Raw genomic sequence first — 21,006 nt, 5'->3', positions numbered from 1 at the left:
GGCAGCTCATTCCATATGCACACCTCCCTCTGCATGAAAATGTGCCCCTTAGGCCTCTTGAAAACCTTTCCCCTTTCACTTTCAACCAATGCCCTCTAGTTTTGGATGTCCATAACCTGGAGGAAAACCCTGACTACTCACCCTATCCATGAGCATTTTGATTTTATAAACTTTTACTGCAGCGAAATGTGACTCCAATCACGAATAGCTGTGCTTTCAATTATCTCAGGCCTAAATTCTGAAATTCAATACTGACACATCTTCCTTCTCCATCAAATCGCAATTCTAAATCCATTTTAATCAGTTTGTTCAGATACATCATGAGACACATCTGTGGAATTTACACCTAGAACTTTGTGCACGGAGGTAGGGACAGTATCACCACTCCGCAATACCCATAAAGCTGTAGCATTATTCTCCTGTGTGTTTGCTCATCAGCCTGTTCTGACACGCTGTGACATACCTCTGCAGCAAGCAGGACTTGAATTCAGAACTTAGAGTCCAGAGCTAGGAACACGACAACACATATTCAGGAATTGGAATCAAATCCAGACCTCTGGCTCAGAGGTAGTGACATTACCCACTATGCTACCATACCCAGATTGTGGGTCATATTTTAACTATCAGCTTTCAGCTCGTTGTGGATTTATTATACTCACGTTACCATTACTGAGCTACACAAAACACTTTGTATTGTTAAACAAATTAAAGATATTTGTCTCAACTGTAGGATGTTGAATGTGCGTGCTGTGCCATCAAAATTAACTATGTACATCTTTAATCGCTATTATCTGTAGTCTGCAATATTAGGGAAAGAAATCCTGCAGAGACAATCTACACAATGAAGGGTCTCGAGTAGAACACCAGAGACGGAGAAAGACCATAATTTCTGGCCCCAAAATACGGATCAGTATTAACCAACTCTCACGTGCGACTGCACTCTTCCTAAAACCATGAAATGACACCTGACCGGTGATTACTGTCCAGCCTCTCCTCCCCACTGACTGTGTCTTCAATCTGTCCCTCCTCCCTCTAACCTCACAAGGCAAACCAAGCTCAGCGTCTTTGTGAAAATCAAGGCCGGAGTGCGCAGGTCTCCTGGAGAGGGGGTGGACATTTTAAAGTTGAAGGGGGAGGGGGTGGTGGCAGTAGTATCACACACTGGGCTGAGGGGTGGCGGATGGAGTTTAGTTTGGATTCATGCGAGGTATTGGATTTGGTAAATTAAATAAGAACAGGACCTATACAATTAAAAATAGGGTGGTATTGTAGAACAGAGACCTAGCCCATCAGGTATAATTCTTTAAAATTTGCATCTCATACAGATAGTGCGGTTAAGAAGGTGTTTAACACACTTGTCTTCATTGGTCAGACCTTTGAGTATCGGAATTGGGATGTCATGTTGAGGTTGTACAGGACATTGGTGAGACCTCTTCTGGAATACTGTGTCCATTCTGGTCATCCTGCTCGTTCATTCCATAGGCAAATACCTTGTCTATTCACTTTAATATTATTGATCTTGATATTATTACGCCGGAGAGGGTTCAGAAGAGATCGATCTGATGTTTCTGGGAATGGAGGGAGTGAGCTCTAAGGAGAGGCTGGATAGGCTGGGACTGTTTTCTCTGGAGAGTATGAGATTAAGGGGTAACATTGCAGAAGTTTATAAAATAATGAGGGGTGCAGATAAGCTGATGTCTTTTCCAGAGAGTTTAAGATTCAAAACTGAGGGATATTTTAAGGTGCGAGGAAAACGATTTACGAAAATCATGAGGGTGGGGTAATTATTTTAGACAGAAGCTGGCTTGGGTGTGGAATGAACTTCCAGAAGAAGTGGTGAAAGCAGGGACAGTTACACCATTTAAATGACATTTTGATCAGTTAGAGCTAGACACAGTATTCCAGATGAGGTCTCACAAATGTCCTGTACAACCTCAACATGGCATTTAGAACAGAGAGCCCTGGCTGTATACGAGCACAGATTGTTGATGATTTCAGGAGAAGTGGGGAGAACAGTAACTCTCACAGATTAGTTTCAGTATCTGAGCTGTTTACAGGGGGTGGTGCAGGAGGGAGTCTCCGTGCTCCCTTCCTGGGAGGTGGTGGTGACGATGTGTTGTGAGCCCACCCTCCTGCCCACCGAGACCGTGGGGATTCCATTTGTACCAGCTCGACACAAAAGGGAGATGGCATCAGGGCGATGGCTTCTAAATTGTGCCGGGGGAAAACGGAGCTGCCAGTGGGTTTAAAGTGAGAATTGCCCTTCACTAACATTGCTCCTTACTCGGTCGGTGGGACATGGATGTTTCAGAATCTCCACACGAGGCGTCACAGTCCTCTCCGGCTCGTACCAGGGTCCTCCCACATGGGGGGGGGGGCGGGGAGGGGTCTGAGGGAACGGATATCGGGCTCTCCAAAATCCGGCTTGGCCCTTTCTGTCCTATTCCAGACTGTTTCTCCTGGAATGGGAAAAGCGAGGGAGCGAAGGAGGGTGGGGGTGGGACGCCCTGCTGTTAGTGCTGGTGTAGGTGGGGGACAGGTTCATGTTGAGGTGTCCGGAGGGAGTCAGTCCACAGTGTTGTATCCATGCAGTGTTATAGCGTGGAGGGGGTGGGGTAAACTGGAGGGAGAGAGGGTGGTGAAGAGAGAGAGAGAGAGAGAGAGAGAGAGAGAGAGAGAGAGACAGAGACAGAGACAGAGACAGAGGTGGAGACAGAGACAGAGAGAAGGTGCTGCATGCGGCAATGACAGTGTTGGAGCATTAGCCATGTTCGGGTGTCGGTGCTATAACAGATATACAGAGAGTGTGAGAGAGCATAGAGAATACAGTGACCCTTATCCTGACAGAGCATGGAAGGTTATTGCTGCTTGTCCTGTATTGCGGTATATTTCTTCAGACCGCAGATACTGCATGGAGCTGGATGGTGAGCTCAGATTATGCTCGATGGGTCTGGTGGTGTGGCCCCCTCTGGGAAGAGAATGGTCCCCGTCTGTACTAGTGGTGCTGGAAGAACACAGCAATTCAGGCAGCATCCAACGAGCAGTAAAATCGACGTTTCAGGCAAAAGCCCTTCATCAGGAATAAAGGCAGTAAGCCTGAAGCGTGGAGAAATAAGCTAGGGGAGGGTGGGGGTGGGGAGAGAGTAGCATAGTGTACAATGGGTGAGTGGGGGAGGAGATGAAGGTGATAGGTCAGGGAGGAGAGGGTGGAGTGGATAGGTGGAAAAGGAGTTAGGCAGGTCGGACAAGTCCAAACAAGTCAAGGGGACAGTGCTGAGCTGGAAGTTTGAAACTAGGATGAGGTGGGGGACACGGGGAAAACGTGCAAACTCCACACAGTCAGTCGTCTGAGGCGGGAACGGAACCCGAGTCTCTGCGTTCAAATTATTGTTAGAATCTGCCCAATGAGTCATAGATTCTGTTGAAACCAATTCCAGTTACAAAAATGCAGAACAAACGCTCATTTGACCTCACAACAATATCCCTTTTTCCCATCTTTCCTGGGAAGACTGGCTCATGTTACAGGATGCTATCGAAGTGTCCACATTTCAGCATTCTGCAAACTGGGAACACATCCTTCCATGACACTGTCTCTCAACCAGCTCCGCCCCCACTCCCTGTCTATACCTCAAACCCCTCTCATGTGGTGATATTTAAAGTTTTTTCCCCCCCCATCTCTCTCTGGCAGTGATTCTCACACCCACAGCGCACCCTTGTCATGGCACATTAGAGATATGGATCTGTAAATGGGTGGGAGCTGCACATCTTGTCACTTCCAGCATGGGCTACAAGTTTCCCAACACTGGGCAGGGATCTAACACAGTGTTACTGAGAAATGCACTGGGGTGGTGTACACAGTCCTACATGCTGGGAGGGTAACTGCTCCTGGTTACAGATCAATGCACTGGGGTGATGTACACAGTCCTTCATGCTGGGAGGTTAACTGCTCCTGGGTTACAGTTCAATGCACTGGGATGATGTACCCAGTCGACTTCTCCACGTCCTGGTGGTGTCTGGATTGCTGTGTTCTCCCAGCTTCCTGCCTGTCTACTTTGGACTCCAGCATCTGCGGCTTTTCTGTCTCTATCCCAGCTTCCCAAACTGGACAGATGTCTAGTCTGCGTTTGAAGATAAGTGCTGTGACATGATCTGTGCAGTCTTTCACTCCGGACAGATTGCCTGGATTCTATTGACCAGTGCAATAGATGGATCTGGACAGATTGTAATGACCAGTACACTGGTCTAGTCTGCACAGTGTTCCACGGTGAACAGATATCTCCCCTGAATTTACAGTGTTTGGACTGGTAATGTGTGGTGGATTGAGAATGTGGTATACCTAACCCTTTCAGCTAATCTGACAATGCCTTTAGTTCCCAATCATGTGATTGGACCCTCAAACCCTTTCCCATTAATGTTACAGTGTGTCCAGGTACGTTTGGTAGGGTGGGTAGGGGGAAAGTTGATGGACAGGACAAGGAGTTCTATAACTGACCTTCCCCGAAAAGTTCTGTCTCTGACATTCTACTACTGATATTCCCCGGAACGTTCTGTCCCCAACATTCTTTAACTGACACTCCCCGGAACATTCTGTACCCGAAATTCTATAACTGACATTCCCTGGAACGTTCTGTCCCTGACATTCTATAACTGACGTTCCCCGGAACGTTCTGTCCCCGACATTCTATAACTGACATTCCCCGGAACGTTCTGTCCCCGATATTCTATAACTGACACTCCCCAGAACCTTCTGTCCCCGACATTCTATTACTGACATTCCCTGGAATGTTCTATCCCTGAGATTCTATAACTGACGTTCCCTGGAACGTTCTGTCCCAACATCCTATAACTGACATTCCCCGGAAAGTTCTGTCCCTGACATTCTACAACTGAGAGTTCCCCGAACGTTCTCTCCCTGACAATCTATAATCACCATTCCCCAGAACGTTCTGTCCCTGATATTCTATACCTCACACTCCCCAGAAACTTCAGTCCCCAACATTCTATAACTGACATTCCCTGGAAGGTTCTGTCCATGACACTCTATAACTGACATTCCCCGGAATGTTCTGTCCCCAACATTGTATAACTGACATTCTCCCGAACGTTCTGTCCCCGAAATTCCATAACCACCATTCTGCGGAACGTTCTGTCCCTGACATTGTTTGTGAACGGCCGGACCTCAGTGAATTGAACAAACGATAAGATCACGAGGGAAGAGGTCCCGTTCCAGGAAGAAGGACACACTGTTCCGAAGGCCCCTCAGGCAGTTAAAGGGGGTAATACGTTTTCCCTGCGTTGACATTTGTTCACGACACAGGATTGAACACAATTTAGACCAAAACACAGAAATTCCCAAGATCCGTTTGTCTTCAGGAAACTGGGAGAGAATCCTTCAGGAGAGCAACATTCCAACCCTCCGTATTAGGAACTGGGAAGGAGTGAACTGCGTCTGCTCTCGAGTGTTCGAGTGTGTGGGAATGTTCGAGAAACCATCTTTCCTTATGGATGTGTCTCTGTGTGTTTGGGCAGGGAGGGTTTCTAATGGTTTATGTCACATTTTTGTCAGTAATTCAGACCTTCCCATTTGTTATTCCAGCTCCAATTATTTTAATAAATCCCTGAATACAAGGACACATTTGAAAATCTTACCGCGTCCCCGATCAAACGGGTCCCTTTGCCTCCAGGCTGATGGATAATGGGTTTGTTTTCCTTCCTCACAGTTAACGTAGTTACCATCTACGTCCTGCTTTATAAAGATTGTGGATTGTCTCCATGTGTCAGACGTTACCTGGGGGCCATGGCAGCGGCGGATCTCCTGGTCATTATCTTCGACCTGATAATGAGACACATTCCCATTGATTATGAGGAACAGTTTTATTTCCTGTACTCCGTCCACGTGTGTAATATCCACGCCGTCCTGCTTTATGCAGCCACTGACTGCTCTGTCTGGTTCACCGTCACTTTCACCTTTGATCGGTTTGTGGCCATTTGTTGCCAGAAGCTGAAAAGTAAATATTGCAGTGAGAAAACGGCGGCTGTGGTTCTGGGAACAGTGACTGTGCTAAGCTGTTTAAAGAACATTTCCTGGTATTTTATTATCGCGGCTCAGTATTCGCTGATGAACCGCCCCTCGTTTTGTGAGTTAAATGTCTTTGTTCTATACTCCATTGTCTGGCTCACAATCGAGTTCCTCCACCACATTCTAACCCCGTGTGTCCCATTTCTCCTGATTCTGCTGCTCAATGTTCTCACCGTCAGACACATTTTAGTGACTAGCAGAGCCCGCAGGAGACTCCGCGCTCACACCAATGGGGACGCTCAGTCTGACACTGAAATGAGAAACCGAAAGAAATCCATCATTTTACTGTTTGTGATCTCGGCCAATTTCATCCTGTTATGGTCAACGTTAATGCTGTATTCGATATGGTTCCGGTTGGCGTGGATTGTGCGTATCCCTCTGAATCTCGATGCATTTGTGCAGGAATTGGGCTTCATGCTGCAGCTCCTCAGTTGCTGCACAAACACCGTGATTTATGCCGTGACCCAGTCTAAGTTCAGGCAGCAGCTGAAGAATGTGCTGAAATATCCCTTCACCCAAATCCATCCATCCATCAAATTCCCTCATTATTCAATCCATCCGGGATTTTCTCATTTCAGTTCAGCGTTTCAGCGATGGAACAACCTGTCTCTATGGTAACCGACTGAGGGTAGCACTGGTTTGTCCATCCTTATCCCACAGGGAGGTAACAGGGACACATTTCAATGTTTCTCACAACTCAGGGGCCAGTGAGAAAAGGCACCATACCATTGACTATATCCATCACTTCGATTTGTAAACAATAAAAAAGTTGATTAAAGCGTGCCGAGCAGCAGAGCGACCGATGTTGTTGTGCGTCTTTTGAGTTGGAGAAGCTGATCTGAAGAGAGACAGACTCAGCCCCAAAGTCATGGCCCTCAGGGAAGGGAAGGGCACAGCGCCCTGAGCTCAGGAGCTGGGTCTAACACCCTCTGTCTCCCCACTGCTGCCTGACCTCCACATTTCCTCTCCCCACTCTTTCAACTCAATTTTCTCTCTCTCGCACCACCTCTCCTCTTCACACTTCCTCGTTCCCCCTCTCTCACACACCCCCAACCCCATTTTCTCCACCTGCCTCCACTCTCCCCTTTACCCTCACACTCACTCTTTCTGTCCTGCCGTCTCTGTCTCCCTCCTGCAGTTCCATCTCTACTCCATTTGTCCCTCCTCCTACCTCCAATATCTCACCACACCCTGCCACACGCAACCTCACGACCAACTACCCCCGCACCTCCCAGTCTCTGGGTCAGAGTGAGAGGGAAGGACCAGGGAGACAGAGTGTGCCTGAGGGAGAGGGAGGGACAAGACGGAGAGACATTCAGTCAGAGAGAAACGGAGGGAGGTGGGGAGAGACAGACTCCGATTGAGGGGGTCGAGAGTGAGAGAAGACAGGAGAGAGAGCGAAGGCGTTGGAGGGAGAGATAGAATGGACAAGAGAGCGATAGGGTGAGAGAGGGGAGGGCGAGAGAGGGAGGGAGGGAGGGGAGGAAGACAGGGAGGGGAGGGCGAGAGAGGGGGAGGGCGAGAGGGAGTGGAGGGCGAGACAGGGGAAGGCAAGAGGTAGGGTGAGAGAGGAGAGGGCAAGATGGGGGAGACAGAGGGGACAAGGGAGAGATAGGGCATGAGAGGGGAGGGAGAGAGGGAGCGGAGGGCGAGAGGAAGGGAGGGCGAGAGGGGGAGAGGGCGAGGAAGGAGAGGGCGAGGGGCGAGAGAAGAAAGGGCGAGGGGAGGGCGAGAGAGGGGAGGGAGGGGAGGGCGAGAGAGGGGAGGGAGGGAGGAACGGAGAGACTGAGAGTGGTGAGGGCAAGAAAGGGGGAGGGCGAGAGAGATGAGTACGAGAGAAGGGAGGAATGGAGATGAAGGCAAGAAGGAGGGACAGGTTGAGAGAGAGGAGGGTGAGAGAGGGTAGGGAAGGAGGGGGAGGGCGAGAGTGGGGAGAGAGGGAGGGGAGGGTGAGAGAGAGGGAGAGAGAGAGAGAAGGGAGGGAGGGAGGGGAGGGCGAGAGTGCGAGGGAGAGGGCGTGAGAGGGGAGTGAGTGAGAGGGAAGTGAGGAATGGGAGGGCGAGAGGGAGGGAGAAGGCGAGAGAGGGGAGGGAGGGGAGGATGAGAAAGGAGCCAGTGTGAGAGAGGGGAGGATGAGAAAGTGGAGGACGATAGAGGCAAGGACGAAAGGGAGAGGGAGGGCGAGAGGGGGGAGGGTGAAAGAGAGAATGGTGAGATAGAGGGATGGGCGAGAGAGATGGGAGGGTGAGAGAGGAGGGCGAGAAAGAGGAGAGGGAGAGAGAGGTGGGCAAGAGAGGGGATTGCAAGAGAAGGGAAGGCGAGAGAGTTTTGGGAGGGAGGGGGAGGGCAAGAGAGGGGAGGGAGGGAAGGGAGGGTGAGAGAGGTGAGGGCGAGAGAGAGGAGAGAGGGAGGGGAGGACAAGCGAGGGGAGGGTGAGAGAGGGTAGGGAGGGAGTGGGAGGGGGAGAGAGGGGAGAAAGGGAGTGGAGGGTGAGAGAGGAGAGGGCGAGAGAGGGGAGGGAGGGGAGGGCGAGAGAGGCAAGTGCGAGAGAGGGGAGGGAGGGGAGGGCGAGTGAGGAGAGGGCGAGAGAGGGGAGGGAAGGAGTGGAGGACAAGTGATGGGAGGCCGAGAGAGGGGAGGGCGAGAGGGAGGGAGAGGGTGAGTGAGGTGAGGGTGAGAGGGGAGGGTGAGAGAGAGGAGGGCCAGAGAGGGGAAGGGAGGGAGGGGAGGGCGAGAACGAGAGAGAGGGTGAGAGAGGTGAGGGCAAGAGAGGAGGGCGAGAGAGCGTGGAGGACGAGAGAGAGGAGGGATGGAGGTGAAGGCAAGAGAGGGGAGGGAGACAGGGGAGGGAGGGAGGGGGATGGCGAGAGAGGGGAGGTCCAGAGAGGGGAGGGGAGGGAGGGGAGAGCGAGAGGGACGGAGAGAGTGAGAGAGGTGAGGGCAACAAATGGGAGAGGGCGAGAGAGGGGAGGGATAGAGGTGAAGGCAAGAAGGAGGGAGAGGGCGGGAGAGGGGAGGGTGAGAATGGGTAGGGTGGGAGGGGGAGGGGAGAGAGGGAGGGGACGGTGAGAGAGAGGGAGAAGTCAAGAGAGGGGACGGAAGGACGGGAGGGTGAGATAGGAGTCAGTGTGAGAGAGGGTAAGATGAGAGAGGGGAGGACGATAGAGCCGAGGACGAGAGGGAGAGGGAGGGCGAGAGAGAGGAGAGTGCGCGAGTGGAGAGCAAGAGAGAGGGATGGGCGAGAGAGCGATGGGCGAGAGAGGGATGGTGAGATAGAGGGATGGGGAGAGAGAGGGGATGGTGAGAGAGGAAGACGAGAGAGAGGAGAGGGTGAGAGTGGTGGGCGAGAGAGGGGAGTGCTAGAGGGGAAGGCGAGAGAGGGTAGGGAGGGAGTGGGAGGGCGAAAGAGGGGAGAGAGTGGAGGGCAAGAGAGGGGAGGGAGGGAAGGGCGAGCGAGGGGAAGGCGAGAGTGGGGAGGGCGAGAGGGAGGTATCGGGTGAGAGAGGTGAGGGGAGAGGGGGGAGGGCAAGAGAGAGGAGGGTCAGAGAGGGGAAGGGAGGCAGTGGAGGGCGAGACGTCGGGAGAGGGTGAGGGAGGATGGCGAGAGAGAGGAGAGGGCGAGAGAGGTGGGCAAGAGAGGGGATTGCAAGAGAGGGGAAGGCGAGAGAGGGTAGGGAGGGAGGGGGAGGGCCAGAAAGGGGAGGGCAAGAGAAGGAGGGTGGGAGGGGAGGACAAGAGAGGGGAGGGTGTGAGACCGTAGGGAGGGATTTGGAGGGGGAGAGAGGGGAGAGAGTGAGTGGAGGGTGAGAGAGGCAAGGGCGAGAGAGCAGAGGGAGGGGAGGGCGAGAGAGGGGAGGGTGAGAGAGGAGTCAGTGTGAGAGAGGGGAGGATGAGAGAGGGGAGGACGATAGAGGCGAGGACGAGAGGGAGAGGGAGGGCGAAAGAGAGGGGAGTGCACGAGTGGAAAGCAAGAGAGAGGGATGGGCGAGAGAGCGATGGGCGAGAGAGGGGAGGGCGAGAGAGGGATGGTGAGATAGAGGGATGGGCGAGAGAGAGTGGAGGGTGCGAGAGGAGGACGAGAGAGAGGAGAGGGTGAGAGTGGTGGGCGTGAGAGGGGAGTGCTGGAGGGGAAGGCGAGAGAGAGTAGGGATGGAGTGGGAGAACGAGAGAGGGGAGAAAGGGAGTGGAGTGTGAGAGAGGGGAGGGAAGGGAGAGCAAGAGAGGGGAGGAAGGGAGAGAAGGGCGAGCGAGGGGAAGGCAAGAGTGGGGAGGGCGAGAGGGAGGGAACGGGTGAGAGAGGTGAGGGGGAGAGGGGAGGGCGAGAGAGATGAGGGTCAGAGAGGGGAAGGGAGGGAGGGGAGGTCGAGACGTAGGGAGAGGGTGAGAGAGGAGGGCGAGAGAGAGGAGAGGGCGAGACAGGTGGGCAAGAGAGGGGATTGCAAGAGGGGGGAAGGCGAGAGAGAATAGGGAGGGAGGGGGAGGGCGAGAGAAGGGAAGGAGGGAAGGGATGGTGAGAAAGGGGAGGGCGAAAGAGGGGAGAGAGGGGAGGGCGAGAGAGGGGAGGGAGGGAGGGGAGGAAAAGTGAGGTGAGGCTGCGAGACGGGAGAGCGAGAGGGAGGGAGAGGGTGAGAGAGGTGAGGTGGAGAGGGTAGGGCGAGAGAGAGGAGGGCCAGAGAGGGGAAGGGAGGAAGGGGAGGGTGACAGGGAGGGGGAGGGTGAGAGAGGTGAGGGCTAGAGAGGAGGGGGGCCAGAGAGAGCGTGGAGGGCGAGAGAGAGGAGGGATGGAGGTGAAGGCAAGAAGGAGGGAGAGGGCAAGAGAGGGGAGGGTGAGAGAGGGTAGGGAGGGAGGGGAGGGCGAGAGAGAGGAGGGCCAGAGAGGGGAAGGGAGGGAGGTGAGGGCGAGAGGGAGGTAGAGGTTGAGAGAGGTGAGGGCAACAAAAGGGGGAGGGCGAGAGAGGGGGCAGCGAGAGAGAGGAGTGCAAGAGAAGGGAGGGATGGAGGCGAAGACAAGAAGGAGGGAGAGGGCAAGAGAGGGGAGGGTGGGAGAGGGGAGGGAGGGAGGGGAGTCTGAGAGAGGGGAGGATGAGAGGGAGTGGGAGGGCGAGAGAGAGGGAAGTACGAGAGAGGGGAGGACGAGAGAGGGGAGGACGAGAGGGAGAGGTAGGGCGAGAGAGAGGAGAGGGCGAGAGAGGGGAGGGCGAGAGAGGGGAGGGCGAGAAAGGGGATCGTGAGATAGAGGGACGGGCGAGAGAGAGGGGAGTGTGAGAGAGGTGGGCGAGAGAGGGGAGTTCAAGAGGGGGAAGGTGAGAGAGGGTAGGGAAGGAGTGGGAGGGCGAGAGAGGGGAGAGAGGGAGTGGAGGGTGAGAGGGGAGGGCGAGAAAAGGGAGGGAGGGGTGGGAAAGAGAGGGGAGGGCGAGAGAGGGGAGGGAGGGAGGGGAGAGTGAGCGGGGGAGGGCGAGAGAGGGGAGGGAGGGAGGGGAGGACAGATGAGGGGAGGCTGACAGAGGGGAGGGTAAGAGGGCGGGAAAGGGTGAGAGAGGTGAGGGGGAGGGGAGGGCGAGAGAGAGGAGGGCCAGAGAGGGGAATGGAGGGAGGGGTGTGTGAGAGGGAGGGAGAAGGTGAGAGATGACAGGCAAGAGAGGCGGGCGACAAAGCGTGGAGGGCGAGAGATAGAAAGGATGGAGGTGAAGGCAAGAAAGAGGGAAAGGGCGAGAGAGGGGAGGGCAAGAGAGGGGAGGGAGGGAGGGGAGGTTGAGAGGGATTGAGAGGGCGAGAGAGGGAAGGTCGAGAGAGAGGAGGGCGAGGGAGGTGAGGGAGAGGGGGGCGAGATAAAGGGATGGGTGAGAGAGGGTAGGGCGAGCCAGGGGAGGGCGAGGGAGAGAGGGCAGTGCAAGAAAAGCGAAGGCGAGAGATGGGAGGGAGGTGAGGACGAGAGGGATGGAGAAGGCAAGAGAGGGGAGGGAGAGTGAGGGGGCAGGCGAGAGACAGGAGGGCGTGAGATGGGAGGGGGTTAGGGTGAGAGGGGAGTGAGTATGAGAGAGGGGAGGACAAGAGGGAGGGGGTGGGTGGGGTGGGCGAGAGATGGGAGGGCGAGAGAGGGATGGGTGAGATAGAGGCTTGGGCGAAAGAGGTGAGGGCGAGAGAGGGGGGAGCAAGAGAGACGAGGGCGAGAGAGGGGAGGGCAAGAGAGAGGAGTAGAGAGTGGAGATGGGGAGCGGAAGTGAGGGGGAGAGAGGAGGAGAGAGGGTGGAGAGAGAGTGGCAATAGCGATTGGGACAGAGAGAGAGTAGAGGGAGAGGGGGAGAGAGGGGCGGAGAGAGATAGGGTGAGAGAGAGTTGGGTGGGAGAGTGAGGGGAGAGAGAGAGTGGAAAATAGTGGGGAGAGACAGTGGGAGAGAGAGGGTGGCGAGAGAGGGGGCAGGGGGAGATAGGAAGGGGAGAGATGGTGGAGAGAGTAGGAGAGTATGGGGAGCGAGGGTGAAAGAGAGAGGGGGTAGAGGGGGAGAGAGTGGGGAGTGATACAGGGAGAGAGGGGGGAGAGAGCGCAGAGAGACAGGGGACAGAGCGAGGGGGGAGAGAGAGGGGAGAGACAGAAGGGTAGATAGAGTGGGAGGGAGAGGGGGAGAGAGGGTAGAGAGAGATAGGGAGAGAGAGGGGGAAGAGATGTCGGAGAGATAGAGAAGTGGAGAGAGAGGGGGGAGCTTGGGGGTTGAGATGGTCGGGTTGGAGACGGCGCAGAGTGTGTGTAGTTGGTTAGTGGACAGGGGTGAGAGGAGGGGGTAGAGAGAGGCAGGAGAGAAGGGGATGGGGAGATAGGGAGGGGGCGTGAGGTGGCAAAAGGTGGAGGGGAGGGGGAGAGGAGGGGATTGAGTGAGTGGGGAGAGGAGGGAGAGACAGACAACGGAAAAGAGGGGGGAGAGAGAGAGAGAGGGAGGGGGAAAGAGCGGGGAGGGCGAGGGAGAAAGAGAGTGGGGGGGGGGGACAGAGGGTGAGGAGAGCGCGTGGAGAAGGGGGCAAGAGAATTGGGAGTGAGAGAGAGGAGAGAGAGAGGGGTTGAGAGAGATTCTGAACCAACACTGCAAATCTACAATTCAGTGGCTGAACTCTTTCAGGTTTTGTATTATATAATACGTACAATATCCCATACACATTGTTCTATAGAGCTGTTTGTCTGTGCATAAATATTGTTTTGCATTGGAGCTGATCTGTTTACATGTAAATATTACTGTGCATCGAACCATCTCTGGTTATTAATAAATATTTTTTGATTGGCAACTGTTTATTTACTGTTTATAAATGTTGTTGTGGATGGGAACTATTCATGTTTATATTTAAATCCTGTTTTGTTTTGGAGATGTACATGTTTTTTTATAAATATTGTTGTGCATTGGAATTGATATGAATTATATCCCAGAACACAACAACTCGCTGCATCAAAGCATCCTCCCCCTTGATACTTTTTGCTCAATTTGATGGGCTCTGATAACATCGGCGAAAGCATATTTGCCTTGTGTGTCAGAGAGAGCAGTTACATTTCACTTAAACACTTCCTCAATCTCATTAAGAAGTGATTAAGTAAAGAAACGACATGTTTTTACAGTTCAACCAAATAAAATAAAATTTTATACAAAGTTAGAAAGAGAGAATAATCTGGAGTGTATATCTCCATCCCTGTTTCCCTTCAGAGTTGTTAGGGATTTGTTTGGACTGGGAACAGGGACAGCAGTTTAAAAATAATTGGATGAACAGCAGAAAGGAATCTTTTTAAAAATTTCGCTGAGGTTTCAGTGAAGATTCTGAAGCCTGCTCTCAACCCACCAGATGGCAGACTATTGTAAACTCCCCATCGTACAGTCAGACAGACTCACAGCAATGTGCTCTGTCCGCACTAGAGGGCAGGCTATTGTAAACTCCCCATGGAGCAGTCAGACAGACTCACAGCAATGTACTCTGACCCCACGAGAGGGCAGTCTATTGTAAACTCCCCTTGGAGCAGTCAGGCAGACTCACAGCAATGTGATCTGACCCCATTAGATGGTAGACTACTGTAAAATCCCATGCGGCAGTCAGGCAGACTCACAGCAATGTGTTCTGACCTCACTAGAGGGCAGACTATTGTAAACTCCACATGGGGCAGTCAGACAGACTTACAGCAATGTGCTCTGAGCCCACGAGAGGGCAGACTATTGTAAACTGCCCATGGAGCAGTGAGGCAGATTCACGACAATGTGCTCTGTCCCACTAGAGGGCAGACTATTGTAAACACCACATAGGGCAGTCAGACAGATTCACAGCAATGTGCTCTGACCCCACGAGAGAGCAGACTATTGTAAACTCCCCATGGAGCGTTCAGAGAGATTCATGGCAATGTGATCTGTCCCCACTAGAGGGCAGACTATTGTAATCACCACATGGGCAGTCAGACAGGCTCACAGCAATGTGCTCCGACCCCACTAGAGGGCAGACTATTGTAAACTCCCCATGGGGTAGTCAGTCAGACTCACAGCAATGTGCTCTGACCCCACTAGAGGACAGACTAGAGTAAACTCCCCATGGGGCAGTTAGACTGACTCACAGCAATGTGCTCTGACCCCACTAGAGGGCAGACTATTGCAAACTCCACATGGGTCCGTCAGTCAGACTCACAGCAATGTGCTCTGACCCCACTAGAGGGCAGAATATTGTAAAAACCACATGGAGCAGTCTGGCAGATTCTGGACAGAGATCAGAATAAAATTACATGAAATGCTTGCACTGAAGACAAGAAGCAGTATAAAGTTCCCAACATTTTACATCTTGGTAAAGCACACTGTAATGAGAAGGAGAAAAGAGCCATTATGTAGCAATCCAAACCAAACATCTTTTGGAGATAATCATGATTAAAAAGAGGATATCTTCAACTGGACATTAATTTAAGGCAGCATTTTTTTTTCAGGAGCATCCAAATGCGACAGGACTAATGCTTAAACCCAGAAAAGTAAAGGGACTGTGTTCATCCGGAGAAGATGTATTCTAATTCCGATCAAACTCAAACTCAGCAAGTTCGCAGAGGCTCACTGGTTCATGGTATTTGCATCAGTCTGTGGAAACAGCTTGTGTAAACATCTGGAATAAACTTGTGTTAACTTGGGCGAAACTGTTGTATCAATCTGCACAAAACTCTTGTCTTAATTTGTGAAATACGTCTGTGTTCAGCTGGCAAAACTGTTGGATGGCTTTGTCCAAAGAATGTGTGTTAACTTGTTCAAACGTCTTGTGTCAGGTTCATTTGGAAACTTCTCTGGTTTTGTGTTGTGTGTGTCTGGGGTTGTTTAGCATTTGAACCTGCAGCTTCTGTGTCTGTGTGTGTATTCCCAGGCTGGGCTGCGTGGGTGGTTTGGGGGGGTGGGGGTGGGTGATCAGATACAGGAACAGACTGGGTCAGCCCTGGTCTAACCCATTAACCTGCTGTTTCCTCCCAGACCCCACTGCAATCTCACAAAGATGGTAGTTGGTTGGTGTGTTCCATACCTGGGGGAGGTGTGTTCCAGGTAATTGAGCTGGGAGCTGACTGGATAAGCTGAGATTTGGGAGGAGATGGGGTTTGATTGACAGACTTGGGCTATTTAAAACAAGCTCAGGAAGCCATGTGGCGTGCCCAGGGGTGAGTATTGGGGAGTCAGTATCTCTATGTCTCTCTTTGTGAGTGTGAATGGTGTTTGAATCTCAATCCCAGGGTTGATCCTTTATGCAGCCTCAGTCCCTGATGGGACACAGAGACTGTGGGAAGATGGAGCTGAGAGCAGCTGGGGGGGGGGGGGGGGGGGGGGGGATGGTGAGTATGGGTCTCCTTACACTCTCCATGTCTCCCCTTGCCTCACTTTTCTCTCAACCTCACTTTCCCCCTTCCCTCTGTGTCTCTCCATCCACCTTTCTGTCTGTCTTGTGTTCTCTCCTTCTAACTCACTTTCTTTGTCTCTCTCCGCCTTTCTTTCATTTTCTCTCTCTCTCTGTCCTCTCTCTCGCTCTCTGCTCTCTGCTCTCTCTCTCTGCTCTCTCTCTCTGCGCTCTCTCTCTGCGCTCTCTCTCTGCGCTCTCTCTCTCTGCTCTCTCTCTCTCTCTCTGCTCTCTCTCTCTCTCTGCTCTCTCTCTCTGTCTGCTTTCTCTCTCTCTCTGCTCGCTCTCTCTCTGCTTGATCTCTCTCGACATCCACCCCCTCCCCCGACATCAATGAATGGAAATGACTTTTGACACATTGCTCCCCTCCCTTACTGAAAGTATTCCTGACACAAATCAGTCAGGCAGACAATTTATCTTTGTCCACAGCCACCATTTTATATCAGTAAAACGATGACATGGAGTTTATAAATAAGGAAAAGCAAGAGAGACTGGCAACATCAATACAGTTCGAAAATATATAAAACATTGAACATGCACACCGAATCACAGACACACAGAATCACACACACAGGGATACAGACACCTTCCAGAAGCTGTCTCCATTTCCTATCTTGCAAGGGAATTCATGTTATGATGATGCATTCATGCTGGACAGTAAACAGTTTTTCAGACTTTCCCCATTGTGACAGAAATTCAGCCCCAATCTGAAACTTGGAGATATGTAACAGGACAGAAATGAACCAGCAGCTTTCTGTGTTCCTGCTCCCAATGTAACATTTAACCATTTAGTTTATCTTGTCTTCGGTAAAACATCCAACAAGGATCACTTCACAGATCCAATAACAGATTCCAGGAGTGAGTTCCAGACTGGAATCTAATTGAGGGGTTCAGGGTTTACATACAGCATATGAGATACCCAGTAGTGAGGGACAGACTGTAATCTAATCGAGGGGTTCGGGGTGGTTTACATACAGCATATGAGATACCCAGGAGTGAGTTACAGATTGGAATCTAATCGAGGTGTTCAGGATGGTTTACATTCATAATAACAGATAACAAGTACTGAGTCACAAAATCTGGGAGGCATACAGTGATAGAGATGTACAGCATGGAAACAGACCCTTTAGTCCAAACCGTCTATGCCAACCAGATATCTGAACCAATTCTAGTCTCTTTTTCAACCACTTGGCCCGTCTCCCTCCAAAACTTTCACATTCATATAACCATCGAACTGCATTTTAAATGTTGCAATTGAACTAGCATCCACCACTTCCTCTGACAGTTCATTCCAATCATGTACCACCTTCTGAGTGAACAAGTTGCCCCTTAGGTCTCCTTCATATTTTTCCCCTCTCACATTAAACCTATGCCCTCTAGTTCTGGACTCCCCCACCCCAAGGAAAAGACTTTGCATATTTATCCTATCTATGTCCCTCATGATTTTATAAACCTCGATAAGGTCACCCCTCAGCCTCCGATGGTCCAGGGAAAACTGCCCCAGCCTATTCGGACTCTCCCTGTAGCTCAAATCCTCTAACACTGGCAACCTCCTTGTAAATCTCTTCTGAACCCTTTCAAGTTTCACAACATCCTTCCGAGAGTAAGGAGACCAGAATTGCATGCCATATTCCAACAGTGGCCAAACCCATGTCCAGTCCATTTGCAACATGACCTCTCAATGCCTAGACTCAAAACTCTGACCAATAAAGGAAAGCATAACAAACGCTGCCTTGATTATCTTATCCACCTGCCACTCTACTCTCACGGAGCTACGAACCTGCACTTCAAAGTCTCTTTGTTCAGCAACTCTCCCTCGGACCTGACCATTAAGTGTATAAATCCCGCTCAAATTTGCTTTCCCAAAATGCAGCATCTCGTGTTTATTAAAGTGGAATAGAATTGAAAGTTTTGGGGTGTTTTTGAAACATGCGAGTCACACATATGTAGAAGCGAGTTACACGTTGGAATCTAATCTAGAGGGTTCCGGGTGATTCATATAATCCTGACAGTGGGGAAACAAGCCCTTCAGCCCAACAAGATCACACTGACCCTCAGAAGAACAACCCATCCAGACCCATTTACCCACATTCACCCCTGACTAATGCACCTCACCTACACATCCCTGAATACCTTGGGCAATTTTAACAGGATTGGTATTGGATGATTAATATACAGACTAACAGATACCCAGGTGTGTGATACAGACTGGAATCTAATCGAGTGTTTCAGGGTGGTTTATATACAGAATAACAGGTAGCCTTGAGTGAGTTATAGAGTGACAGAATCATTGAGATGTTCAGCATGGAAACAGTCCCTTTGGTCCAACTTGTCCATGCCGACCAGATGTTCCAACCCAATCTAGTCCCACCTGCTAGCACACAGCCCATATCCCTCCAAACCCTTCCTAATCATATACCCATCCTATTGGCTCTTAAATGTTGCAATTGTACCAGCCTCCACCAGTTCCTCTGGCAGCTCACTCCATAAACGTACCACCTTCTGCATGAAAAAGTTGTCCATTAGGTCTCTTTTTCATATCTTTCCCCTCTCAAACTAAACCTATGCCCTCTAGTTCTGGATTCCCTGACCCCAGGGAAAATAATTTGTCTATTTATCCTATCCTATCCATGCCCCACATAATTTTGTAAACCTCTATAAGGTCACCCCTCAGCCTCTGACACTCCAGGGAAAACAGCCCCAGCGTATTCAGCCTCTCCCTGTGGCTCAAATCCTCTAACCCTGGCAACCTCCTTGTAAATCTTTTCCGAACCCTTTCAAGTTTCACAACACCTTTCCGATAGGAAGGAGGCCAGAATTGCGCGTAATATTCCAAGAGTGACCTAACCAATGTCCTGTACAGCCGCAACATGACCTCCTAACTCCTGTACTCGGTACTCTGACCAATAAAGGAAAGCATACAAAATGCCTTCTTCACTATCCTATCTACCTGTGACTCCACTTTCAAGGAGCTATGAACCTGCATTCCAAGGTCTCTTTGTACAGCAACACACCCTAGGACCTTACTATTAAATGTATAAGTCCTGCTAAGATTTGCTTTCCCAAAATGCAGCACCTCGCATTTATCTGAATTAAACTCCATCTGCCACTTCTCAGCCCATTGGCCCATCTGGCCCAGATCCTGTTGGAAACTGATGAAACCCTCTTTGCTGTCCACTACACCTGCAATTTTGGTGTCATCTGCAAACTTACTAACTGTACCTCTTATGCTCGCATCCGAATCATTTATATAACTGACAAAACGTAGAGGGCCGAGCACCGATCCTTGTGGCATTCCACTGGTCACAGGCCTCCAGACTGAAAAGCAACCCTCCACCACCACCCTCTGTCCAAATGGCTACTTTCCCTGTATTCCATGAGATCTAACCTTGCTAATCAGTCTCCCATGGGGAACTTGTTGAACGCCTTACTGAAGTCCATATGGATCACATCCACTGCTCTGCCCTCATCAATCTTCTTTGTTATTTTATCAAAAAACTCAATCAAGTTTGTGAGACATCATTTCCCACGCACAAAGCCATGTTCACTATCCCGCATCAGTCCTTGCCTTTCCAAATTCATGTACATCCTGTCCCTCAGGATTCCCTCCAACAACTTGCCCACTGCTGAGGTCAGGCTCACCGGTCTATAGTTCCCTGGCTTCTCTTTACCACCCTTCTTAAACAGTGGCACCACGTTTGCCAAACTCCAGTCTTCTGGCATCTCACCTGTGACTATCGATGATACAAATATCTCAGCAAGAGGCCCAGCAATCCCTTCTCTAGCTTCCCACAGGGTTCTCGGGTACACCTGATCAAGACCTGGGGATTTATCCACCTTTAACCATTTCAAGGCATCCAGCACTTCCTCGTCTGTTTCTCTGAACAATTTGCAAGATGTCACCATCGATTTCCTAACAGTCTATATCTTCCATGTCCTTTTCCACAGTAAATCCTGATGCAAAATATTCATTTAGTATCTCCCCTATTTTCTGTGGCTCCACACAAAGGCCGCCTTACTGATCTTGGAGGGGACCTATTCTCTCCCTAGTTACCCTTTGTCCTTAATATATTTGTAAAAACACTTTGGATTCTCCTTAATTCTATTTTCCAACGCCATCTCATGTCCCCCTTTTGCCCTCCTGATTTCGCTCTTAAGTATGCTCCAACTTCGTTTATACTCTTCTAAGGATTCACTCGATCGATCCTGTCTATGCATGACAGATGCTTCCTTCTTTTTCTGAACCAAACCCTTAATTTCTTTAGTCAACCAGCATTCCCTATAAGTACCAGCCTTCCCTTTCAACCCTGAAAGGATGTTACAGACTGGAATCTAATCGCGGGTTTCAGGGTGGTTTATATACAGAATAACAGAGAGCCCGGAGTGAGTTACAGCCTGGAATCGAATCGCGGGGTTCAGGGTGGGTTATATACAGAATAACAGCCCGGAGTGAGTTACAGTCTGGAATCTAATCGCAGGGTTCAGGGTGGTTTATATACATAACAACAGATAGCCCGGAGTGAGTTACAGCCTGGAATCGAATCGCAGGTTCAGGGTGGGTTATATACAGAATAACAGAAATCCCGGAGTGAGTTACAGCCTGGAATCGAATCGCGGGGTTCAGGGTGGTTTATATACAAAATAACAGATAGCCCGGAGTGCGTTACAGCCTGGGATCGAATCAAGGTGTTCAGGGTGGGTTAGATACACAATAACAGATAGCATAGAATGAGATGCAGTCTGGAATCTAATCGTGGGGTTCAGGGTGGTTTATATACAGAATAACAGATAGCCCGGAGTGAGTTACAGCCTGGAATCGAATCGAGGTGTTCAGTGTAGGTTATATACAAAATAATAGATAGCCCGGAGAGAGTTACAGCCTGGAATCGAATCGAGGTGTTCAGGGTGGGTTATATATAGAATAACCGATAGCCCAGAATGAGTTACAGCCTGGAATCTAATCGCGGGGTTCCGGGTGCTTTATATACAGAATACCAGATAACCCGGAGTTAGTTGCAGCCTGGAATCGAATCGGGGGGTTCAGGGTGGGT

This window comes from Chiloscyllium punctatum, chromosome 16 (genome assembly GCF_047496795.1).
Source record: "Chiloscyllium punctatum isolate Juve2018m chromosome 16, sChiPun1.3, whole genome shotgun sequence".
Taxonomy (NCBI): domain Eukaryota; kingdom Metazoa; phylum Chordata; class Chondrichthyes; order Orectolobiformes; family Hemiscylliidae; genus Chiloscyllium; species Chiloscyllium punctatum.
This window is presented reverse-complemented; position numbering follows the sequence as displayed.